Below are 27,308 nucleotides of genomic sequence, written 5' to 3' on the forward strand. Positions count from 1 at the left end.
AATTCCCTCTTTAGGAACCACAGCTTGGAGCAGGGAAGATTTGACTTTTGCCCTCTTGTGCCAATTTAAGCACTGCCAATGCAACTTCACTGCCACACATAAAATATTAAATAGGAATTGAGATGAGATCAGGACATAAAATGATAACATACAGCCCAGTGCAGGAACAAGTGAACTGGCCTGCTAGAAACTGGTTTTAAATGTGAGCACAACAAATTTTCTCTGTCCAGTATCAACCTAGGAGAAGGAGGTTTTTGTCTAGGAAGCACTGTTTCCTAGCAGGTTACTGTGTTTCTCCCTTATTGCCTCTGCCTTTCCCTGGGATTTGCTTACTGTATAGTGTGTGTTCCACACTGGGAAAACTCAATCAGAAAGGAAAAAATGACAAAAGCTAAAATCAGCCACAAATCCAAAAACAACAGCTGCATAAAAATTGTTGGAATTTGTTTTCTGTAGCAATAAAATCATTAGCTTCTCTTCCAAAACTTAAAATACAAACCAAAAACCACAAAAAACAGAGTGCAATAAATACTACAGAAGCAAAATCTAATTCTGGGGGAAAAGAATCCTACCTAATGCAGTGAAGAATTTGAGAGCAGCACATTTTCTAATAAACAGCTTTACTTCAGGATAACTTGGTGAACTCCAGTAGGGATTCTAAATTTAATGTCATTTTTAGACCATGACTGGTCTGGTCTAGTAAGTCTCCAGAGTGAGGAAACAGAGCATGAAAAGGCAAAGGAAGGAACTGTTCTTTCCACAGATTAAATTCTGTGTCTGCAACTAGAAAGAAGATTTAACTCTCTCCCCAGCTTCTGCATTGCCTTTTCACCAGCCCTATATTTAGATAAAAAAAAAAAAATAGGAAAAAATGCCATGATATTTAAAAAAATTAAAGAAACAAAATATATTCATAAAACTTGGTCTGTTCTGTTTAGGAAGTTTCAGGGAGTATGTGCAGATTTGTTTAATGTTGCAGCACCACTGAATTCTGAAAATTAACTTCAAGTTTAAAATGCAAGTTTTTATCCATAATAAGAAAGTTGAAAATATTATTTGAATTTACACCTACGTTATAAATTCTAAATTTTTTACTCAGCCTTCCTAATGAAGGGGAAGGTGTCATTTTCTTTATAAATGATATTTTAATGGAAAAGTACACTATATTACTATTAATCATGCGCTGTTATTTTTAAGGCTGCAGAAAATGTAAAATATTTACTTCACTGACAGTAAACTGCTGTAATAAGCAGTTATGAATGAAAAAGATTTCCCTTTATTTTGGTCACAAGTCAGACCAAACCTGCATCCTCTGAAAGTTGTATTCACTTTGAATAAATTCATTCATTTCAGGAAATTTTTGCTCAGATTAGTAGGATTTTCACAATAACAAAAATAAAGACAAACGTTGCTATATTTTCACATATTTGGTTGGACCAAATATGTTTTTTTCCTAATCTTTAATGTCGAAAATGCCTTTAACATTGAAATGATGCAAATAATCAAATGACCTTCTAGTAAGCCTAGAAAAATTACAATGTTAATATGTAATTTAGAACACTGGAAAGATTTTCTGAAACGAGTTCAAAGAAAATCTCTAGAGTCAAGAGAATTTTATGGAGGAAATATTTCTTCCCTTGTTTTTAGCACAAGATCTATACATACTTTGGGCAACACAAAAACTACCCTGTGACTATAATTTATGCTAAAAGTACAAGTAGCATGGGAAACTCTCCTCTTTTTTTCTATGAAGTTCAGAAATTATAAAAAAGCAGTTTAAGAAGGGCAAATCATATATGGGTGTGTGTTAGTGGAGAAAGATAGAGAGACTGAAGCAGGATGCAGAAAAACTTTGCTGGAGAAATATTTTGAAAAAGAAGTTTTGATTAGATTGATTCCCTTGGTATATTTAAAGCTTAGTATAGTTAAAACTCATGCTTGTCTTGAATCAGTTGCAGCTGAGGTTAACATGATTTTAAGTCCAGATGTAATAAGAAATGCTAGAAACAGAGGAATAAAAAATCCCAGAAAGTGACTGAAAAATCCTAATTTTGCGCAAGCCAATAAAGGCAGGGAATTGTTAATACCACTGCAAGAGGACTGTACAACTGAAATTGCAGGAAAGGAACTGGCACTAGAGGAAAATAAATCAAAGGCTAAACAAAACCTTTACATAGAAGAAAAGAAAAAAGAAATCAATCTAGAAGCTGTCAAGGAACTTGGAGAATGTAATGTACTGAATGAGGCAATGGCACAAGGAAACAAATGTGGAAAGAGATAAGAAAAAGTGATGAGAATGCAATAGGAAAAGCGTCGAAGAGTGACATAACTGATGAAGTAAAACAAGAAAACATGGGCAATAGGATGGGACACGTCAGCTGTGAGATCATCAGGGAATGATGCAGATCCTTTTCATAGCAAGAAGGAACCTGCCCCAAAAGCAAAGACTTCACAGATTCACATCTTTAGTCACATATATTGCATGTATTTGCCAAAATACCTGAGAAGTGGTGCTCTCCAATTACATGACAATTGTCACACCTTAATGGAAGTCTCTGCATTCTGAATAAGTGATTAGTTATTTAGAAACAGAAATATTATCAAGGAGGAAAAGTTTAGGATTCAGTTTGGGATGAAGAGCTGCTACTGATGTTTTATAAAGCCAGAACAAACCAAATAACACGAAGAACTTGTCAGTTCCTATGCTATTTAAAAATAGCTCTGTGAACCCTGTGAAGAACTGTATGTAGTCAAGCAATTCAAATTTACAGCAGAGGTAGGAAATACTCCATTTTGTTGCTGAAATTAGAGGGGTTTGCACATTGACACAAGTGACAGGTTTCTGTGTCCATCTCCAGAACATCCACAGTTCAGAGCTTCCTCTTCACTTCCAACACAGCGTTCATCTAACAAAAATTAGGAATCAGAAATTAAATGCTTGCTCTCTAATATCTGACATTTGGCTTTCATTCTGTCATTTCTTCAAGATGCTTTTATTTTGTGGTAAGTTTTCCTTATGGCTAGAGTCTACTTTGAGAATTAATTCTCAGGCAGAACTAGTGCTGTGATCACTTTAGCCCTTACACATGTAAGCTAGTATTAAAAGCAAGTCTAAATCTTTTTATCTTCTCAGAAATATCAATGTAAATTTTTCCCTTTGAGCTCAAAGGCTAATTTAGAGATGTGAAGACTTACTTCTGCTTGTTTTATTTCCAGTGAGATTAACTTTGACATGCATATGCATCCCCATAATCCCATGTAATAGAGCTCCAGATTAGTCCTGAAGTTTTGTTAATACATATCATTTGTCATACAATAAATACAATGGTGTTTTGGAAGGAGAAAAGCTACTGCTTGGCTTTGTTTAAAAGTCAGAAGTAATACCAGAGAATTGCAATTGTCTTTAAAGAAAGCAGAGTTCCTTCAGACAAGAGTTAAGAATAGCAGATGAAAAAGACAGTGGAATTGGAAGTCAGCAAAAAAGGCAGAGTAATGAAAAACATATTTAATGTGCAGAACAGCAAATTATATCAAGCCACAGAAAACTTTTTTTAAATAATTAGTATTTTATACATTAAAATGTATTTTAATGTATAAAATACATTTAAAAATTAATGTATTCTATACATTAAAAATAGTTCCATTCATTAAAAACGGTTGGCTGAATTGAGTTTAATAAAGTAATATGTTATTTTCTTTTAGCACACGGAACTATGCCTTGAAATTTTCTTGACAACATGTCCAAATGATAAGTTTGTTCAGGTTGTCTGGTTTACTGGTGAAAACAACAAAACCCATCAAGTACCCCAAGATCTGAAACTCCATCTGTGTGCAGTCTCACATCTTTCAGAACTAATAAAGGTGCTGAAAATAAAAATGTTTTTCATAGAAATATCCCCAGTGTGTTCTGATTGCTAACACTGTAGATTCCAATAAAAATAAAATCTGAAGAGCAACTATCAGCTAAAATTTGGCACTAGAGTGAGCTACATGAGAACAAACTTCACATTCACTCCACCCTACATTGCCTTGGATATACACAATACACACTGCTCTAACTGCATTATTTTATACATACATATCTATCTATATCTATATCTATATCTATATCTATATCTATATCTATATCTATATCTATATCTATATCTATATCTATATCTATATCTATATCTATATCTATATCTATATCTATATCTATATCTATATCTATATCTATATCTATCTATAGATCAGCACAGGCCTACAGTGGAGAAGAGATAAATTTAAAGACCTGAGATGGGAATTCTATTATTTTGAAAGTATAACTGTTCTTATTCTCTGGTCTTTGATAGGTGTAGGAGCTCCCAGTATTAGATAGACATTAAAGCATTGGCATGAAATTAAGTTTCAATAAAAATGCTTTTATTTGAAAGATATACTCTAACTATGTGTCCTTTACCAACTATTAAAAGAAAAGAACAAGTGTTCTGCTGCATTTATCATCATTTGTGCTAGAGAATAAATACAAAAGCAGGTGGTACGGGTGAAGAGAAAGTCAAAGCTGAAAAACCTTAATAAAGATTCTTAGCAAAGGTGTATTTAAAGAAAAAAGGGCTTAAAAACTTCATATCCACAGGCTCATTTAAGTGCCAGGGCAATTTGCTCCAAGTGTACAATTGAATGTACAAAATCAATATGATGGGAAAGGTACTGAATGAGAGTAGATACAAAAAGTGAAATAATGTTCTCATATTCCTCCCACACACTTACATGGGAAGCTGAACTGAAATTTCCCATAAAACCCCACACATTATATTTGCAGGCTGAATCATAAAGACTTAATTGCATTACAATGAGTATAATAAATAAAAGCCACATATTATCTAATTTCCTAGTAAGCCTCAGTGTGCAATAATGAAATAAAATGCTAAGACAAGCAAAGGAATCTGTAAGAACTCAAATTCCAAGATTCCCATTAGCAATTTGAGGGCCTTCTGCAGTTTATTGCCTCAGCAAGAACTCCTCCAGCTCTAACAGTAGCTGTAAGTTACAAAGCATGTCTTTGTACACACCTTTTCCATCCTCAGAACCTCACATGCTCAAGATAGATTTTTTATGTCACAGTAAAATCATTGTTTGTGAACATAAGGACATCTTCTAATCAGAACTTCTGCTGGCAAATCTTAAGGCCATTTTTGCTGGAACCAAGTAATCAGGGCATAACATACTAGACACTATTGTGACTAGAGCCAAAGCAACTTTGAACAAGGAATTAATAAAAAAAAATGCTACCTACAAGAAACTGGAGGATTTATTTTTCTGTAATGCATAACATAATACGTTGCCTTGAGTTAAGTAGAACAACTAATTATTTTTGATTTCCAGTGGCATTCAAACCCTCTCTACATTTTCTAGGAAACAAACTAATTGCAAATATTTGGTCAGTTTTCCTCATGAAGAATGTATAGCAATTACTCTCCATATGAACTTCTAAAGGTAGTTTCCATATGAACTTCTAAAGGTAGTTTCCATCAAAAAATCAGGTTTCCTAATAACTGCATTATTGGTGATTCTAAGATTAGGACAAGGCTATCAGCAGCTCTGAGCTTTAGGCCATACGATATTGGCTTTTACAGCAGAAATATAATTTAGTTGTCTAGCTGGAAAGACAAAGCTGTGTCTTCTGAATGGAATCTGGTTGCAGATAAAATCTGCAATTTCATCTTCACTTTAGAAAAATAAATACACTGTAATATTTCCTAGGTGTGTCCCACAGGGAAAACAGAACAATAAAATGCATTCTTTTCTTGTCCTTAGGTTTTACATCTGAAAAAAATAGAAATGTTCTTGTATTCATTGTCCCATTGTATCTCTGCTAGATCAGATAAACTGGGCCTGTTCCTTCTGCCTTTGAAGTTCCACCACTCATCTCAGTGATAGAGGGATTTGAGCTGTTTATTTAGACAGCCTCTAAACAAAGAGCTTGAAAGGCATTGTATTCAGTTTACGCAGTAATACCCACCCTTCATTTATAAGTACAAGATATCTTGTTCTGTTATGAAAGTACATGAATTAATGGAATGATCACTGAAAAGCTCACAATCATAACATCTTTACCATTAGACTGCATTGTTTCTTATCAGCAGTTTTTTCCTGTCCCATGGGAACAATGTTTAGATTTAAACAACCAGCCATTGAATAACCATGGCAGGGGTTTTTAAGATACATTAGAATTCCTATTCTTCCTAAAGGCGTTAAAATTTTGCTGAGACACAGCATCCTGGGGAAAAGAAAATCTGATTTATTTTATTAAAGAAAAGGCAAAGTGGCTCAAGCCCGGTATCAGCTGATCCTCAAGGGTACTTAAAATTATAACACAAGTCTGGCCAAAATGAATGTGTGGGAACTCACTCATTTAACAAATATAAGGAAATGAACTTCTTTGCTGTACACTTCCTACAGTTCCCCCTTTCTTTCTTAGTCCCATTTGAGCCTCCACCTTCTGCACCACCGCCTAAAGGGATTTTCCTATCTCTGAACACATATTCTCTTGAAAATCCAATGATGGAAAAATTGCAGGGCTCACCCACCAGGTGTTGATGCTGTCAGGATGTGGGAAAAAAATTATTGCACAGCCTGGTGAAGAAAAGTGGTGGAAATGTTCCTTGGGTAAAGCAAATTCAAATGTTTTGTCAAATATACTTCTGCACAGTATGAAGAGTTTGTGTACACAAATTGAGCTCAGAAAACCCTCACCAAACTCCAATTTTATGAAATAAAAATTTAGGTGAAAATCCTGAGTAATTAGAGTGCTCCTGTTGTCTTAATTGCACTCCAGGATTTGTTGTATTAAGGCAAGTTTGCACCCACTAATGGGAAATTTAGAAATTGGAAAGGAATTTACCAGTATAACTGCATATATACTCTCTCCTGATATGAAATATGTTGGGGATTATGTTTTTTCTCTTTAGTAACCTTTATTACTCTAACTTGAAATAGGTTTGGGCTCCAAAAGCACCTGAAATACTGAACTTTGATTACATGCATGTGAGTACCTTCCAAATATGGCTGTTGAAGGAGGGAAGAGGGAGAGGAAATCTCCTCTAACAAGTATAACATTAACCAATAAAAAAAAAATTTAAAATTGTAAATTGCAACCTACTTTGAAATGCTCAGATAGTCAACAAACCATCCACAAAATAAAAGAAAAATCTTTACAGAGTTTGAGATGATACAAAATAGCAGCAGTCCCCAATTTTATGTACCTGTGTTTATTGTCACCAGAAGGATGGGTATGCACATTAGAAGGAGACTAAAGCTGCCTCTCTGGGCTTAGTCCTCCTTTCACATGGACTTGTGTGAGCAGAAATAAATGTATTCCAGAATCGTGAAGTCTCCAAATCACACATTCACCACACCTCAAACTAAAGATTCTATTTCAATGAAAAACAAGACTTCTCTTGGTTAATTACATAGACATCTCAGGAAAGGGATTGTTGGGGGGATGGGAGGAAATTGGGGTTTTCCTCCCTTTTCCTTTGATATATTGGAATATAATACATGATTTTTCATCAAGAGCTACCTATTCTTTTGTCTCCCTTAGTAAAGCAATTTACAGTACTAAATGAGCAACTGTAGACTGTAACATAGAAGAAGAAACCTCAGGGACACACTTTAGCAACCTGATATCCTGCAACACGTTTTGTAACCTAATTTTATCCTGTGTGAATGCGTGTTAGGGGAGAAGCCACTGCCTAAACATTCCTAGACCATTCAAGAGGCCTTTGCTTTGAGGTATTAACAAGCCTAACTGCTCTCAAATATGAATACAAAAACAGCAATCCTGGTTACAGCAGCGCACACTAAACCCAAAGGCACCAGGAAATTCTGGTTTTGTGTCCCTGAGCAGTGCTGGTCACAGGACACACGTGGTGGCCCGTTTGTGTCACTGCACAGCCCCAGTGACTGGACACAGCCACAATGCACTGCCTGTGTTATTTTGATTTCTTTTCACCTTTCACAGTTTTACGTGGAATACAAGCTTAATGACCCCCTCCACCCGAGCCAGGTATTTCCTGGTAATTAATTAATGGCAGTTAAGGGATTTTAGATTTTCTGTTGGCACTCAACTTAATGAATTATCCACCATCAGGAAATACCCTCCCTACTTGTCCTATCTGCCAAACCACTAATTAAGCATCTAATGCTGAAAAGCAAACAACATTTTTATGTTGTTAGTTTCATGCATTTCAATTAAATTAATCAATTAAATCCTGTAGTGCCTAAAATCTGAACAATAGACAATTTGCACTGTGTAGCAACGACCACTTTTATTGATGGAAACAGACTATAAAATAACAAAAATATAAATGAAGTTTATAATTTTAACCCATCTAATAAAAGAGATGGGTGACTCTGCCTTAAACGCCTGTCTTTATTAAATTAACTTTTCACTACAGGTATGTATAATATACTCATAAATATTACTTATATTCAACTTCTCACAATAATTTTACAGTTGAATAAAAATGCTAAAAGGCCAAAAATTTAACTGAAAATATTCATGTGTTTGATTTTTAATTGCTGAATATAGAGAGAGATGCAAAGAAAATGAGAGAGAAGAGAGAAAGGAGGGAAGAAAGGAGAGGAGGAGTGTAAGGAAAGTATTGAAATGTGTCTCATTTTGAGGAACTAATTTCACAAAACTATTTTAAAAAATGAAAGTGTTGCTGCTCACCTTGCACATTACAACTCAAAGATCAAATGGCACAGCCAGAATATTTGGGACCTCAGGTCAGTGCCTCTCAGCACATGAGTCAGAACAACTATTTCAATAAAATAATCCTCTTGGGCTTTGGTGTCCTACAGGAGATTCTTATACTCTGCAGTACACACTCAAAGAAGTAATTATTCTATTTTAGATAAAATGAAAATACATTCATTATACCAAAGAATAAAAGCAGGAGCATTAATGCAGACGCAGAATCTCAGGCACCCCAACCATCCCATCAACCACCTGTGTACCACGTTGAAGACAGAAAAGGAAGAGCCCCTGACTGCTTGGTTTTGAGCAGCATCTTCATTTCTATTGCAACTGGCTGAACTGAGCATTAAAAAAGATAGAAACTTGAACAAAACATCGACAGTTTTGAGAAATAAACTTACTTTTTTTGTTAGATATTAAAATAAATTGCTTTCATAAAAACAAAACCAGTCTATGCAGGATTAAGTCATATTTTTACAGCCCACTCACTTAAAGGAAGCTACTCTCAGGTCTCCCTGTTGTCAATGTCCAGCCCACTTTACTTAGGCCCTGTATTTATGTCTCCTGCAGAGATCAAATCTGCTCTTAATTCTGATTGCCCAAGAGATGTGCTCAGCCATGCTGGGGACTGGGTGAGAAAATCCTCAACACTTCTCTGGATTTTCTTACGACCTTCCAGTCTCTTTCACACGTGTGGGGCTCTTGAAAATGTTCATCATGCCAAGCCTTAGTGCCAATCATCACCTGACATCAGCAGCAGAGCAAGAACAATGGGAGCAGTTTCCGGGAATGCTGAGGAAGCCTTTGTTTGGATTATCCTTGGTGCAGTGGCTGCCATGGCACAGCATCTTAAGCAGTAGGTAATTGCTCATTTTTAGCCTCTTTAGTCCTCTAAAATGTCATTACAAGAAATGAAGCCTTAAAACAGACACCATCTCTTGCTTCAGCATCAGCTTGGCTTACTCCAAATAAAGTGTTACAAGACAAGTTAAAGAAAGAGGTATATTTTATACATTCTTTTTGCAAAAATTGATAAGAATTAGATTTATCAAACATTACTCATTTCCCTTAGTTATCCAACATTTCAAAAAGTGAGATCTCCTGCTAGAAAAAGTACACTTTTTTATAAGATTGCCTTAATTAATTGTAAAAAATACTTTCTAAGCACAAATCATGTGTTCTTTACATGCTTAATTAGTAGGAGCCTGCAACAGTGCCTAGGCAGTCAGTGAAAGACCTTGAACTGAAGGCACTTAATGAACCAAAGCTTTTGTTGTTTTTCATCAAGTTTAATAGGTTTTTCAAGTTGCAAAGGAAAAAAAATGAGGGGATGACAGAACATAGAATTCTATTTCTTTTAAATAATTTTCTTTTCATCTTTCTAGAGAGATTTTCAAAAGCTGTTGACAAGGTGCTTTTTATATTTCATCTTAAATAGGAGACAAACTTCCTTTCAGCTTCAGCAGCAGTGTATTTTTATTAACCCTAAATTCTCTTCAATATTCTGGCTGTAATTTTATATTTGTGCCTTAGCTACAGGTCAAGCAATGTTTTGCAGCTGCAGTAACAAAACCTCTGAGTCAGTGGAATTGGAATTGAATCTTTTGGGGCCAGCATGTACTGTAATAAGAACCAATATTATGTTAAGAAACAAAGCTGATATATAGGATATACTAATATTTAACAATTTTACACTATAAAGACTAATAGGCATAAATATTAGGTTGGACTGCAGTTAATTTTTCTGTTAAAATGAATTCTTTCCTGCGTTTCATTCTAGAGTAACTGAACCACAGAAAATGCCTTTCTCAGAACTTCTTTTCATGTCGAAATCTGCATCCATCTACTTTTTTTTTAAGAAGAGCCATGTCCTTCTAGATAACGAGTTTCACCTTTAAAACCACCACATGAAAGTAAAGCTACAATTAACGGAAGCCAAGTTTTAAATTTTTCTAGAACTCTACATGCTTCTAAATGAAAGTTCTTACTTTCAAATGTATTGGAATTCATTTTTGAGCACTTTTTTTATGCACACTGAGCAGCAAGGTTTTATTCAAAGCATTTTTATTATTAGGTACTCTACTACTCATTATGATGATTCATGTTATCATTATGATATTATGATTATCATGTCATTATGATTCAAAGTGTTGTCATTATAATTAGAAAGTGGAGCCACACACAGAATAAAACAAATATCTCTATCCCTATTTCACATGACTACTGTCCTTTTACTTCAATCCAAAAACTGCTCTGATTCCCAGCAGCACTCAATGGCTCCAAAGAGCTGAAACTGCAGGAAAAACAGGATGAAACATCCTGGCCATTTTCCTTCTGAAGATTAGCAAGGCAATCAAGAGAACATAGGGAAAGGAGACGTCACTGGTGAGGTAAAAGGAGACACCATCTCGGAGGTACAAACAAGTGCAACTTGTCTCTGAGGCACAAATACAAAAAAAAAGAGTTACATTTAGCTCCAGAAATCCTCCCATTTACATCAAGGTTGCATCTGCCTCTGCCTCTAGTACAGGATTTTATATTAAAATACATCAACGCCAGAACTGACAGATCTAAATTCCTATGTTAAACCAACTTATGTCCAAGTGTAGGCACATGGATGAACCCAGATTTTATTTTTCCTTTCCCAGCTTTAGAGAGAGCTGTCAGGAGCCCGTGCATGCAAGCAGCACATACCTGAAGGTATCCCACACTGGATGGCAACATTAAACGCAGTGACCCACAGACAGTGCCTCGACGAGGCTTTCAGTGCCTGTGCACTGCTTGCTCCAGGCTCTGCCTCAAGCCTGTGCAGGGAGCACCAAGTGCATGTTCTCAGGACTGGGTAGGGATGATTGTGCACCCACTCCACCCAGCCCACAGGCTCTAAGAGGGCTCCCATGGCGAGCAGCATTCCCTGGATGCTGAGGGGCTCATGCCACACAAGTGAGGTTACACAGCTCCTGGCCAGAAGTGCCTCACATCACCCTGCTGAGCACACGGGGAGGGCAGATAATAACAGCTTGTTCTTGTACTCTCACACAGGTAGGCTATTTCAGGTTTTCTCAAAACACTCATATGACTTCCATATCTCTTCAGGCTCTGAACCTGATAAAAAGATGATTATAGGTAGGGAGGAAATAGTTTTAATGAGCAATAATCCACTTTCTCATCAATAAGGGTTCACAACACTTGTTTAACTGCTTGAGTATCTGCTGAATGTTTGCATAGGAAACCAGTGAATCAAACATTAATCAAACCCAACAATCAAAATGAAATATCTAGTCAAAGACATCTAGATGTGGTAAAGCACATCAAAATGCATATATATATGTATATATTTTCAATACAGTAATTGCCCATAGCACAAGTTCAACACATGATCTATTGTGGCTGCAATAAACAGATGTGAGTTCTAAGCCCTATAATTGCATGATTTTCAGATGGGCAGAAACATATAAAGTCAATATAGAAACAAGCAGCAAAGCAGTGGGACTGAAAACCTGTGAAATAAAGACAGATATTCCCACAATATTTGCTGATTATCCACTTGTTTTTATAAACATTTACCAAGTGTAAGATGTCTGTAAACAAAAATCTTTCAACACCAGAATTCATGAAGGGGCTAGTGGGCTGCAAAAGCAGTCTACAGCACTGAGCCAAACATTACATGATAAAACAGTAAAAAGAACCAAAGTAAAAGTGTGCACATACAAACAAGTTTCTTTGCTGAAAAATGTCCTCATGTATCCAGGCTTTCCAGAAAGTAACTTAAAAACACAGTCCTAGATCTTTTGGATCAGCCTGTAGGACTTCAAGGTCAGAGAAACAAGCTGCAATTGGAAAGGGTGTAATGAGGTAAGGTCGTGAAAAATGAATAGGATGATGACCTAGCAGCACAGAGCAGTGAGGTACAAAAACAAAGGGGATGGGAAGGCGCCAGCCGGCAGGCTTTCCTATCTAATCAGCTGTGCCTCTGATAAAGGAGGAAGTAAGTTAAGGGAGGGAGTCTTCAGCACTTAAAACAATCCCCAAGATTTCCATTTCTGCACTGGTAATGTAGTGTCTTTAGGATGCAGGCCAAAAGCATAACTAAAAGGAAGCTTAGCAATCACAAATTGTCAGCTACATATTTGTTCATGGATAATAATGGCCTGTTTGAACCAGGACAGCAGATACGGCTTTTCCCAAGTTGCTCGGCACTGCCAGCACAGAGCTGCAGTCTCTGAAGCCTCACAAAACAACATGATACCCATTTCTACCCTGGCAGGGCTGTGCAGGTGCATTAGAGCACCCACTCCTGTGCTGATTTTCACACTTCAGTTCTCCTTAAACATCCAATGACATTTCAAGCACGCTGTTCTCATTCGTCACTTTGGTAACATTCACACGGTCACTCTGTTCTCGGAGAAATCTGGCTGAATCTGAGCTGTGAAGAACTAATGTTTCTTCAGATTTCTCCAAATGCTGTGAAGAGATCTCAGATTCCATTAAATTAAGAGGTGATGAAGCCAGCTTTACTGCAGCTATGCAGGTTAACTAAGACCTGCCATACACCCTGCATGAGGATGCACAGGCAACAGAGCCTACAGACATACATTTGCTATTCTCTGTGGGCTAGCATTTAGGGCAAACTGACCAGTAACACATTTCCATGGCTGACTACCTGTAGTTGTACTTTTGTAACAAGAAAAAGTCATTTCCAGAAAAAATCCCAGCAAGTCTTGCCCTGTAGGAACAAGTGAATGGAGAAATCATTACTCATAAGCTAATTTGCATTTAATTTTGCTATTAATTTTTCCCTTGTCAGCTACCAGATGTCATGTTTTGCTACACTTATCTCTTATTTTAGTGTCTTTACCCTCCTGTGTTCCAGACAATCCCTGATGCTCTTACTTGCATACTGAAACCCAGGATAGTTACTGTTGCCGTCACTGGGCTTTCAGCAGTAAGCATATATAATATTCAAATGATGGCAAAGGTCTTCAAGGTCATTTCTTATTCCAATTATGTCATAAAAAGCACAATCTACATAAGCCTGCCTATGTGCAACTCAAGTGTTTCTAGACTGCTACTATCAAAGCAGGAGGAGTAATGAACGACAGAAAAGTTAGGGTATGTCAAAGACTACCCAAAGAACTTCCTTGTGAACATTCTTGCTTTTTCTATATATGACTTGTTTAAGACTCCTTATCTCTTTCAATATTGCCTATAAATCTGAAAATGTATGACTTAATTCCACATGCTGTTGTTGGGTGTCAGTTTCTGAACTGTGTGCTTTGGGAGAGGCTGATTTCTGTTGTCAGGGAGCAAGTTGTTTTGTTTCTTGTGTGGAGAGGCATAGTTTTCTATTGCTGTACAAATTAAACAGAGCAGTGTAAAAGAATGGTCCATCTGTGTCCTCAAACTTCTCTTCCCATCATTTTAAAGGTGTCCCTTTGCTGGGATCCTGTGCCTATTACCTGGCTGGTTTTGAAGAGGAACGGCAGACAAATTTTTTCCATCCCTCACAGGATGTTCTCCTGCCAAATTGTCTGCATTCAGCACCTGAGGAAATTTTACCCAAACTGTTGCAGTTTGCTCTGCATCTCCTCAAAAGAGACAGAATCGTTACCTGTGGTGGGCAACAGGAAACTTTCTTGCTGCATGGCCCTCCAGGATCTCTGCCTCAAGGAACCAAAAGTGACCAGCAAAGGAAGAAGGGAACTTGCAAACAAACACAGAACTTGTGTCCAAATGTCCTGATGCCTACAAGGATTCTGCAGGCAGCCTCCAAATTCTTTTGAGAATTCATTGGTAAGTATATTTCAGTGCTCTGCTGCATTGATTCTGAGCAGCACACCAGAGCAGAACTGCAGCATATTTGAAACAATTGCCTTGGCTTTGATTCAATAATTACTTTAATGAGAAAAGTGAGCTGTTTATATTAAGATATCTTGCTTACATAAGACAAGCTGCTTCACCACAGCCAGAATTCATTAATCATTATTAAAGCTGGTATACAGAAAATTACAGGCTCCAGCTTCCCAGGATTAGGTATTTTTTAAAGGCTTTTAAGCAAAGTAGCTCATTCATTTACATGCAGAGCAAACAACATGTTCATGAACGTTGATTTGAAAAACACTAATGTATTTGCCTCTTCACCTCTAAAAGCAAGTTATAGAAAAAAGCTATTTGAAAATTTCAAAGTTAATAAAAAAAGTGGTTCAATTGACTATTCCACTAAATTCCAGATTATATTCACATCCCAATAATTGTCTTCTGTTGAAGCCTGGATAAAAACATTAAGAGATGAGTTCTGTGGTTTGTTCAGTTCCATGTGATCCATTATTATCATTTTACTCTCAAGTGTAAAACATCTTTTGAAAAACAATCAACTTGACAGTATTCCACATTTCAAAATAGCTTAAAACATGCTAGAACAACAACAAAACTAAAATCCAGACAAGAAAAAACTTTCAAAAATTAATAATATGGTGAATAAAAATGTTAGGAAAAGAGTTAAATACATTATTTTATTTCTTTATTATTTTTAAGTCTCAGTATGAATTTTAAGAAGACTTGTTGTAAATATTTACTTGAAGTGTAAAGGCAATATTCATAAATTATTAGGCTGCATGTGAGGCTGCTCAGCCCTAGCATTTCTCTTTCAGCAAACGAGCCTCTCCTTTCACAGGGAGGATTATGAGCTGGGAATTATCTTGGGAAAGGCTTGCTCATGTGTTTTTATTTGTTGCTACAGTCATTTTATTTATTTTTCTTTGCCTTCCCAGCCAAGTAAATGACTGCCTTGATGTTCTCTGGATCACTTCACAACTAGAATGTCTCAAAATATTTCGACAGCAGAGCTATTTTTTTCTTTCTTCTTATTATAGGGAAAGGAGGAGCCCTAATATTCCTTAGGAACAAAAGAGAAATTTCATAAACTGGAAGAGGAAATTTCAGATTGTCATGACATGTCTATTCAAAGGATGTTTTGAACCAGACAAAAGTCTCTACTGTTCATATTCTGACGTCCTTATTATTTCAAACGAGGAAGGAAAATGCACGCGAAATACTAGTTTCTCTGAAATGAGATTCCTGGAGAGTAAAAATCAGGCAGTGAAGAATGACAGCTGTAATTTCCATACTTTAAGCACATGGCATAAACCAGCTGACGTGCTGGAAAGCCAAGCTCTCCACTCTGGGCAAGGAAAGGGCCAGGCAGGAGAACAAAAACCAGTCGCAGACCAGGAAACAGACTTGCTTTCTGCCTCTGGCTGGATCACAGGATGGGGTTAATTGTGTCAGAAAATGTGGGACTGTGAGGCACTTCCTCACAGGGTAAGAAAGGGAATCACTTCACCAAAGAGGGAGGCAAAAGAGTTAAGCTGCTTTCATAGCTGTTGGCTTCTAGCACATGTGATACAGAACGCAGCCCAAAGGAACAAAGTAGGGTGGATTACTGAGGCACTGGTGCTGGAGAAGCCTTTTCAGTCTGTCTCCTGTTCACTAGAGCACCTCTTCCACAGTTCCTGCTTCCCCAGAAACTGCAGGGACATACAGTACAGCCTTCTTGCAACAATCACTACTAGCTTGTTATTTTTGACCCCATTCATTCATATTTACCAATCCACTACTCCTTAAATAATGGCTTGCCCCAGACAAACTGGTGTGATTCTACAGTCTGCTTCTGAATACCTTCCTTGATTAACTCCTCCTGGTTTAAAACCTTTCATCACGACAGAACTGATGTGTTTATTCCAAATGGCAGCTCTTGGGATCATAATCTTCAGAAACTGTGCTCAGTAACTGAGGTTTTAATGCCTGCAACCAATGCATAACTATGCCAGCATTTCCAATGATATGCAATGTAATTTATGTAATTTTTGGAAAAGAAACAAAAACTACTGTTACTTGATTTACTGCTTCCTTTGATAACCCCTTGTCTATGCAATTAATCATCAGTCATGAAATACAACCAACAAGCTACAAATAATGTGATGCAGACACTTCTCCAAGCATATGTCACTTTTCTAACAGTAAGTTCTTGCTTGGTATGAGGTTTTTTGGCTTTTCTGAATTAAGATAAAGAAAAAATAGGCACTTGACCTGTCAGCCAAGAGGCCATGCAACCCTTGATTAAACAAGCAAAGATGCAGCTGGTGAATTTGCTCTTCATATATTTCAAAACAAATTAGTCAAAGGATTATTTAATAAGAATTGGTTTGTGAGCCTTTTCTACATTATTTTTTCCACATGTGCCTTAGTTGTGGTTCCAAAAGGAGGCTTTTTTCTCAGCAAGAGCACATCTGCTCCGGGGGCCTATTTCTCAACCAAAATAACAGCCCACGATAAGCAGTATTAAAATTAATTACTATGTAAATGATTCTGTTTTGACAAATATGATTTAATGAGGGGAATAAGTAGTCCTCAAGAACTAATTGCTTCTTTGTAAACAGACAATTTTCATTCAACCAAACATAAAAAGAAGAATTAAATCTGAATACCTAATTTTGATTTCACATCTAACATTTGTGCTTGCTATGTAGCTATTCTCCATCTCACTTATGCCCTTCAGGGATAAGAGTTGGGTACAGAGATGCTCTACCAAATTAAAATTAGGTGTAAATGGATTTTCAAAGTTTTTTTTTTAAAGTTCCAACAGTTTTTTTACACATTTGGATTACTAAATATTGAAACGTGCATTGGCAATAACTAGCACACCAGAATATTTTAGAAATTCATGGGTTTGCTTACATATAATAAATTAAACTGAAATGTTAGTGGGGTGAAGGTTTTAAATCCACCCCCTTGCCACTATAATTTGTTGGTTTTTTTTAAATTTAGATAATAAGAAGATGATGAATAAGGAGGCCTTTATTTTTTCCTTCTATTTTCATCTATAGAACTCCCACAAATTTAATCAAAATTGGACTCTGAAACGGCATATTCCATTCAAAGTAAAATCAAAATACATGTCAAAAGCTGTCCTAAATATACAGAGACCCAAAAACAAAGTTTCAGGTCAGAGCAGCAAACCTCTTTTTCCAAATATTCAGGATTTTATATTATTGTTCAGTCTGGAGACAGTCAGCTATTCTTCTGGGACCCTTCTTAGAGCACTGCACACAGTGTGATGATCTGTAATTATAAAACTGCAATGCTGAGGGTGATCAAATCCTGATTGAATATTCTTGAACCATCATTACAGAGAGGCCACTGAGGCCTCACAGTCCTGAGGGGCTCAATTGTCTGTTCCTCTGCTCACTAGTCCTTTAAATACACCCTTTTGTCCTTCCCATATGTAATTCTATGCTGCAGGCTGACAGCACACACAACCCTCTCATGAGCCTTGCTGGCTATTACCACTAAGGGATTTTTCCCCAGGGAAAGAAGAGACCAATTTCTCATATGTGAGATTTCTGAAATTTCTCCTCTACCAGGATGGCACAAACTGCTGGAAAATCCTAACTTGACATTACAACCTTAGCAACATCTTTGTGACCACAAAATACAACAGGCATTTTTCATTGTTTCACATAACACCCACAAAACCAACAGTCAACACATTTATTACCTGCAGAACTTGAGTTTTATCTCCCAGTTTGCTGTAATTTATTTTGCAGGTGCCTTTTTCAAAATCATTTACCTTGGAAAAAACCAAACCAAACAAACAACAAACCTTCTCAGTCACTGGTTTGTATATTTGCAAATGTGGGGCTTTGCAAACCTGATCTCATAGTGGCATAATTATAATATTGGTTTCATGACTCATTCAGTGATTACATGCTAAATGCTAACTGGCCACTCCTTGTCACTCGCTATTTGCCAGCACAGTGTTTATCTAAACCAGAGTGTGCTGACCAAAAAGCACATGCTGTTAAAAATGCACTTAAATTAAATCATGAAGTTGCTCTTTCCTTTTTTTTTTTTTTTTAATATCCCAGTGTAATTTTTTGCATGCGTAACACAAACACTGAAGTTGTGCATCCCTTACGCTGTAAAATCAAAATGGGATTTGGTTTAGCTTCAATTATTTTCTATTACATTTATTGCCAGAGGGAAGAACAACCATAAAAAAGACTCGGTGCCTTCAGATCTGTACTGCCTTTGCAGCAATAATATCTTCCTAAGCCCAACCCTGAAGTGTGTTACCACAGCTCTGACAACACAGGGTGAGATTCTCCCTAGAACTGACACAAAGCTCTACACACTTCCCATTTTTCTGCTGAAGGAGAAGGGAAGAATGAGAGGAGAGAGAAGGAGATTGCTGGACCTTTATCAAATCACTGCCACGATTTCCCTGCTGCGTGGCAGTCCCCACAGGGTGGGCAGCTTTTCTTCCCTGCTCCCTGCTTTCCTCAGGCTGTGCCAGGTGAGCTCAAGTGCACAGCAACAACTCAAGCTCTTCTTGAGCAGAGCCACCCAAAGCTGTCCCAAGCCAAGGCCCTCCCCTGGGACATTCCAACCTCCCTTCTGTGTGAGGCCACACAAGTGAGCCCCACAGCAGTCGCGCATTAAGGACTTCTCATGTCCTGTTGTATCAGCCAAAATATTAAAGCTTAACAAAACCAGTTCTCATGTTTATAGTACAACTGTGTAGTCTCAAGATACTTGGAAAGTAGTTCACATAATGACCAAGTACAAATAAACAGCAAAATCGGGTGCTTTTGGGAAATTAAATTCAACTTCCTGTAGCTAATAAAGCAAGTCCAAGCTGGAGCAGGAAGAAAAATTTTTAAAAACCCAGAAATATTGTTCAAACAATACTTAAATACTGAAGTGATTGATGCAAGTGGTACAAATGGCTGCTTGTAAAATCATTTAACTTAGGCCAGTCTACTGACTGCATATAGTTGCCATACAATTTTATTCACACCATACGTGTGAATGTTCAGCTGCAGAACAGAGCTTTGCTACAAATATATGCTGACTGGTACAGAATCCATGTTCTTTGTCAAGAGATTCACAGATGGAGACCAGCTCCCAGCATTTAGGTTTAGTTCCTTCTTTTCAGCCACCTGAACACTGGAACAGTTGCTCACAGAGTTTGTAGTCTCCATCCTTGAACACAGTCAAAGTGGAGCTGGCTCTGCACAACCTGCCCTAGCTGATGCTGCTCTGAGTGATGCCTTTCCCTGTTCTCAAAAACATGAGAGCCAGACATGGTTAAGGGATAAGGGGTTTTTATCTCAGGATTTTAATAAGGATCCTTATTGGTGCACCACTTGGCCAAGGCAGGATGCACCAAAAAGCACACACAGGATAGATCACCTCTACAATTGATAGACCTCACAAATTAGCAGATCTAACAAGAGTGCCCCAATGGGAGGCCTGGATGAATGGCAGGATAATCCCTCATCTGTAGAACTCCCCCCTGGATGGGCCAAATCTCTGGTTTACGGGATATGTTCTAGAGAGGACCTAGCTTTTCCATAGGTAGTGTAGGGTTTTCCAGCCTCCTACTAGGAGGTCTTCAGGATGTTTGGTCTCCTGGCCTAAAAGAATACCAGGACAATGCTAAATTATCAGACTTAACAAATTACAAGTATGCATGCTAAGAATACTGAGGATACATTAAAGTTAAATTAAAAAAAAGGTAAAAAATCATCTTTGCATTATGAGCAGGGACATGTAACTAAGTAATCTCAACAGGTCCCTTGCAACCTCAGCCACTCTGCAATTCTAAAGGAAGGGCTCTCAGACACCAAGTCCAGAACAGTGGAGACTTTTATGTTTTACTGAGTCTTAAAAATGCTAATATCCTCTTTTTTTTCCTTCCCATTTCCCTTTGGTCCTTTTTGAACTAGAACTTTTAGACACAAGTATAAAAACCCTAGTGAGACCAATCTTTGTATTTGATATGCCCACTATAATGATAGTTTTATCTTCATTTAGGATCTCAAAATGACCCTGATTTGCATTAAAGTATACTCAAAAATATGTTTCTCTAAAAAGTTTCAGGTTGGGGAAAAAACAAAACACAACATGAACAAAACACAAAACACAAAGGAAATGGTTTCTCTTAAATTTCCATTTTTAGCACTAAGCTTGACATGACCTTGAATTTCCCATGTTATAGTCAGACATAAATAAGCACATTTACTGATGAGATTTTTCTTATTATTGGGAGGACAAGTCAATTACAAAGCAAATTAAATAGGTAATAAAAAAATTCTGTTCATGGAGGCTGTGTCTATGCAGGAAACTTATTCATCCACATAAAGAACAAAACACTTCTGGTACTGTCAAAAACAGGATGCTGGAAGAATAGGATGTAATATTTTGGACATGTGTCTAGGGATATTCACTTTCATTTGAACAACTTCCATGGAAGCAGAAAACAGAGAGGTTGAGATTGTTTATAAAATACCTGTGTCTGAGGCTCAAGTTTAGACACAGTTTGGAAGAGTCATGCCATGGCATCAACAAATCAGCCATGCCTCACCTAACTAAGGCTGCTTAAAACTCATACCTGCTCCCTTATCAGGCAATCCATCCCACCAGGAGCCATCAGGGATGTTGATATGAACCAGAGAGCTCAGCCCCATGAGTCACATCGGTGACCAGAGCAGCACCTGCGCCTGAGGATTTTACTGCAAGATCAGAAGTTATTCAAAGCACTTCTGGAATTAACCAGGAGAGACTTTAGCACCACCATAAGAGACAATGACTCCATACACAACAAGTAATAAAATATCATTAACAAAATGTAGAGCTGAAACCATTCAGCTATACCTGGAAAATATCTGAAAAATACTATTAACCATATAGTTATATATATATATATATATATATATATATATATATATATATACACTTTCTGCTGTAATGTTAGGCCTGCATAATTAAAAGATGTAGTGAAGTCTGATCAAAAGAACTGTTCCTTCTCTCCCACACACCCCATCTTGGTCCAACTGACCATTTTAACTGCTAGTTTCACTTTGAAGTTTAGGTGGTTTATATTCCTCAAAGTGTATTTCTACTCTTTAGATCTGTTCTACAGACACTGGATATTATAGTGCACAATTCATTCCTTCCTTGATTGCCCACTTTCTCTAAAATACTAAAAAAAGGGAAAGCATTAAGTGCATTTGAAAACTGACTTATCAAGAAACCAGCAAAAATTCTTGCCATCTTAGGCAACACAAGCAAAGTGAAACCTCAAGCTGTCACTTTTCTTTGCAGTTATGGGATGGAAAGAAACCAACTTGTCTGTTAATTGTTATTTCACACTTTTTGTCAGGTTTCAACAGTTGGTATCAAACCTAGAGGAGCCCACCCCAGCTGGCTGTATATTTATTTTCCTGTAACTCCTTCCCTCCAAGTATCCTCATTTGCCTCATCACGCTCATTTTGGGTAAGGAAACCAAGAAGATGCACTCAGCTCCAGGCTCTTGTGGGGAAGTGTGATCTGTAGGATGTTTTTGTTAGAGATTTTGCAGGAATAACTTCCCTTTTCCCCACTCTCTTTAACTTTTGCCTCCTACCACTCTGCTGTTGCTGGCATCAGCCAATATTTCCCTGAGCAAAGCCTGGGGCACTCTCTGGCAGAACTTCTTGGGCAAAGGTCTGAGCCTAATCTGTTGCAACAGGCTGAAAATTCTGTAGAACTTTATTTAAATATATCTCCATGTTTCCCAGTCAATAAGTCATCCTAAGAGAAATGTATCAGACATTTCAGAAACCACTGAAAAAGAGAAAAAAGGCACCTCTTCCTAACTTCTGTATTTCAACTCCTTCGACTTTTCTCATTCCAATTAGAAGAGACATTTCTCAGCCCTATTCCACTCCAGTCAGTCCATGGTTGTAGAAATTTAAGCTTAGCTCAGAAACACCATCTTTATTTAAGAATCAGTGCAAACCCTCATGCTTTATCTGTGCAAACCTCTCATGCAAAGCCCAACCAAGAAACCCACACAAGACCCAGAAGCAAGATGGTTACATTAAGCATTAATCCTGAAAGTCCAGGCATCAAAAATAAATTCAAAATACTTCTGAATAGTCTATTTGTCTTACCTCATGAGTTCTGACATTGCTCACATTTTGCCCACAATCTGATACTGAAAATAGGATTTTGGAATGGGGGACTTTTAGAAAAATAAAATTAAAAAACAAAACATCATGAAATATGTTTCTTATTTCAGTGACACTTTCTAGAAGAGGAATGATGAAAATTAATATTTAGCTGAGACTAAAGACAAGCGATTATTGTTTTAAAAATAACTGTTCCGATCTTTAAGTGTACTGGAACTCAATATAAAAAACTGCTTAAAATTTTAACTTTTTCATATTCTTGAAAGAAAAAAAACCAGAACCAGCATCCTCTTTACCTAAATTTACCAGATACAGTGTAACTGTTACTTTTTAATGGCCATTTAATTGATGCAGAGCTAAAGTAACACTTCAACTGAAGAGACCATTTAAAATGCATGCAAAAAGAAGAGTGAAGGATATACTAAGAGTAAAATTACACCAGTGGCCCAAAAGACACATTGTGAAGGAATATTAAAATTATTGTCATTAGTGACAAGTGGGAATCTGTCATTTCCCTCTTTTAATACTGTTTATACAGGTCACAGAGTTTCCACTGAGACATCCAACTCACAAGGTAACTTATCAAACTTTTAATAACAGAATTATTAAAAAAAAAAAGGACTAACATCAAGATCTCACATTAAAACATTATATTCAGACAACTTAAATGCTTAGGTTCTAGTCCATAAATTACATGCATCAACCATTTTTGTTCTATTCCTCCTGGATTTAGTATTAAATAATGAACAAAATGAGACCAATTATGACAATGAGCAAATAGCACCCTCTATTAGTACACTTTTGCTTTCCAAAGCATTACTGAAAGACATGTCCATTATTGCAATTTCCAAGGTCATTTTTACAGGCTCTCCTTTTGTACAAAGGTAAGTCACTAATTATGCTTTTTTAGGGTAGAATTTCAGGTTCAAGGCTAAGCATTGTTAAAATAGGGTGTATGGAAACAGGTGTTGTGGCCTTCATGCAGCTATGTCTGTATTCAGGCCCCTCTGAGAGGATAACATCACCTCAAATATCTTGGACATTGAAACCCTGTGAAGGTAAAGAAGTTGGATGGTAAAATGTTACCGTGTTTTACCAATGAACTTTTTACTTACTTCTCCATCTCCATCACATATCTTTTAAGCATAACACCAGATGCAAGGTTGATGTGTAATGTCACATATTCCTGTGCAGGGAAAAATAATAATTTAATTATACAGAAAAAAAAAGCTCAAAAAAACCAAACCAAAACAAACAAACAAAAAAAAAAAAAAAAAAACCAAAAAAACCCGATGCACAAGATGCACACAATGTTTGAGGCTGGAAGTGACTTCTAAAGACCATTCAATTCAATTATCCTGTAAAAGTAGCATCAACAGAGTTTTCTGCCCAGGGCCTTGTCTGGCTGGGTTTGGCCATGTCCAAGGCTGCATAAGCCACAGATTCAACATTTCTCTTTACTCAGCTAAACCCACCTGCACTTGGCACAAATTTAGATTTAAGATGCCTATAATTCAGCATTTTGCTCTGCTAAGTTCAAAGCTTTGACAATGGCACAGCTTCACAACCATGGTCTGAGGAGTAAGTTCTGATGAGAAAAGGACATTTCTCTAACTCTGGCTACTAAATCCATCAGCTAAAGGAAGAATTATGTGAGTTTGTAGGTCCAACTTCTTTTGCTGTGAGGGCTCAGTCTGAGACAGGAGCATTTGCACAGCTTATCAAATAAGTTAACTTCAAGCTGCTTTGGGGTTATCAAGAAATCAAATTCTCTTAAATGATTTTAAAACAGTCATAAAAAATTCTTTGTTATTTGGGTGGTGTGTGAAGAGTTGTTAGTTTTCTTGTTTTCTGAAAATGAAACATTACATATGGGACTAAGATCTGCTCATAGCAACAGTTCCCACAAATACAGAAAGTAGTTGTGTCATCGTCAGTCTTCTGTCCCTACACATTGGGTGGAAAATTTGGAAAAGAAATCTCTTGAACCTGAATAATCAGTGCATTGGGTGGAGCAATCACTTTGCAGCACTGAATATTCACCTCTGGAACGGAGTTCAAATCCAAGTCAAACTGATGTAACAGAAAACTCTCCAAACAGAGCATTAATAACAAAACATCTTGTCAGAAATCAGCTTCAGAAAGATAATGCCTACAGCAAATTTTGTTTGTTTTGTTTGTTTTTTTTGTTGTTGCTGTTTTTTGGTTTTTTGTTTTTTTGGTTTTTTGTTGTTTTTTTTTTTTAATTTATTGTTGAACCTTATGGTCAGGGTATTATAGAGCTGTGGTCTGAAAGATAAATCCTTAATACTTTGTTGTGCCTTTCAAGATTGCAACTGCTAAATTAGATATTTTGTGTTGAAACTTTAGGTCTCTGTTTAGATCTCTGAAAGATTTATCAACTGCAAATTCAATTTCACAGAGAAAAGTACCAAGCCAAGAGGCCAAAGAATAAATATTCAAACCAAATTCCCATAAGACCAGGTTTTGGGGCGCTGAAAAATACACCAGTATCTCATCCTTTTCTGATAGTGATAATTCTCCCTATCTGGAGAAACCAGTTCTGAGTGAGACTGAGGAATCCCAATGGGCAGGAAGGTACAGAAATGCTGCTGAGTGTTGCTTTGCCATACTTTTCACATTTACTGGATCCAAATAGTATCAGCAGTGCAATATCTTGAGAGAGGTGGTACTCTATGTATGTCTGATTTTGGCAGAAAAAAACAATTCTAGAAATCCTGCTGAATTCCCAACCAGAACTGCACAACCACAGGCTCTCAACAGTTAGCTGTACTCTTAAATGCTAACCTGTGATTAAATATTCATTTTATATTCATTCAGCTTCACAGCAGTAAAATGTTTGGTTTGCTTTTGCTAATAACAACAATGCAAAAGTCACCATGAGACTGCTTCAGAGGAATTCTGAACAATGGGGCAGCCACAGGTGACCTCCCTGAGTACTAAATTTCTCCAAGTCTCATCACTACAGGAACATACATTGAGAGAGATAACAGACATGCAACATTCAACCTTGAAGCAAGCTTTAGGTCAGCACACTGGCACCTGTGAGACAATGACTTCAGTCTAACAGGTGACACAGAGGTGTATTTCCAATCCCCCAGGTACAATGGTTATGAAACAAGATGCCTTAACCTCCAAAATTAACACATTGGAGGAGTTTCATCAAAATTAAACTGCCCCCTCAGTGATATTTGGTGCCCCTCTTCTGAAATTTAAAGATAAAGAAGCTCTGCTGTAGAACAGTACTACTATCAAAAAGGACTTGTGGCACCACTGTTCATATTTGGCCTATAGGATGAGGAAATGAAGTATTAATCTGTGGTATTCATTGCCTATATATTGGGAAATGCTCTAGGAAAAAGATGAAATAACCCAGTTTCTTCCTACTGTCTACTATAAGGATTTCCATTAACATAATTAAGAAGAAGTGGTTTAAAAATCTTTGCCCCTTTCATCCACCTTATGGAGGCTTTTTTTTCACTTGAAGCAGGAAAGAAAAATAGGAAGTGAATACCTTTTGACAAATAGGAAAGAAAAATAGGAATTGAATATATTTTGTGATAAAATGAAGCATAAGGCAAAGTAGTGCTGCAGGCCTGGCACAAAATGAGCCCCGGTGACCCAGCTGAGCTCCCAGAACCATGCTTTCCCTCTGATTAATATTAAATGTGGCTCTAAGGAAAAGTACTTACCTGACCAATTGATTTTCTATGACAGGGGACAGTGCAAACTTGGGAAGAAAATGCTTCAATTTCAGAAAAAATATTTTCCAAGAAGTATTTTAGAAATAAATGTATTTTCTTAGGAACAGAAACTTTCAGCTCTGAAAGAGAGCCTCAGTGAAAAGGCAGAGTTCATCAATAAGCCACAGGCTTATCCTGCCAGCAAAGATTCACATTTCTCATTCCTTAGTCTGACATTTTCTTACTAGCTGTCCTCTGAGATAATAAAGCAGCAGGTCACAGTCAGATGATTTCAATTCTGTGAAGGATTTGGATCAGATGCTGCTTCTTAGATGCACCATTTCACATTTATATTAAAAGGCATTAGAGTTCACAGCAGAATCACAAAAGGCTTTTTTTTTTTTTTTAAGGTACCAATTTTCCCATGAATGTGAAGCAGTGCTAATGAATGCAATAATTAATTTTAAGGCTCATTTCAATAACCTCTGTTCTGGAAAAATCTTCTATATTCTTTCATTATATTCCTGCCTAGAAGGACAAAGAGGAATTAAAGAATCCTCAGAAGCTGCAGCAACAGGTTTTTAAAATTTATTGCTATCCACATTTTTTTTTCAAAATTGTTCCTGGTAAGTTACACTGGCAGTGGGGTTATCCTGTTAGCATCAAAACTTTGATGCTTGACAAAAAGAGATGCAGAATGTGTAAACATGTGAAATTATACCTGACATTTTCAAGTTATGGAGGATCCCTAAGTTACCATTTCATTTTCCTTAGTTTTACTTGACACGTGCATTTTGAAAATAGTGCCTGTCAAGATATTGTAAGGTTCACAGTGTTCTCAGAAA

General features: G+C 37.0%; 1 long non-coding RNA gene across 1 annotated transcript in view; it reads right to left on the reverse strand.

The window, feature by feature from the left end:
- Positions 1 to 23,902, reverse strand: part of LOC134421507 (uncharacterized) — a 43,620-nt gene extending 19,718 nt beyond the window's left edge. Inside the window, exon 1 of the long non-coding RNA XR_010028608.1 lies at positions 23,875 to 23,902. This is a non-coding gene — a long non-coding RNA (uncharacterized LOC134421507). The remainder of the gene's footprint in view (positions 1 to 23,874) is intronic.
- Between the last annotated feature and the right edge of the window lie 3,406 nt (positions 23,903 to 27,308).

Source organism: Melospiza melodia, chromosome 8 (genome assembly GCF_035770615.1).
Source record: "Melospiza melodia melodia isolate bMelMel2 chromosome 8, bMelMel2.pri, whole genome shotgun sequence".
In the NCBI taxonomy this organism is placed as follows: Eukaryota; Metazoa; Chordata; class Aves; order Passeriformes; family Passerellidae; genus Melospiza; species Melospiza melodia.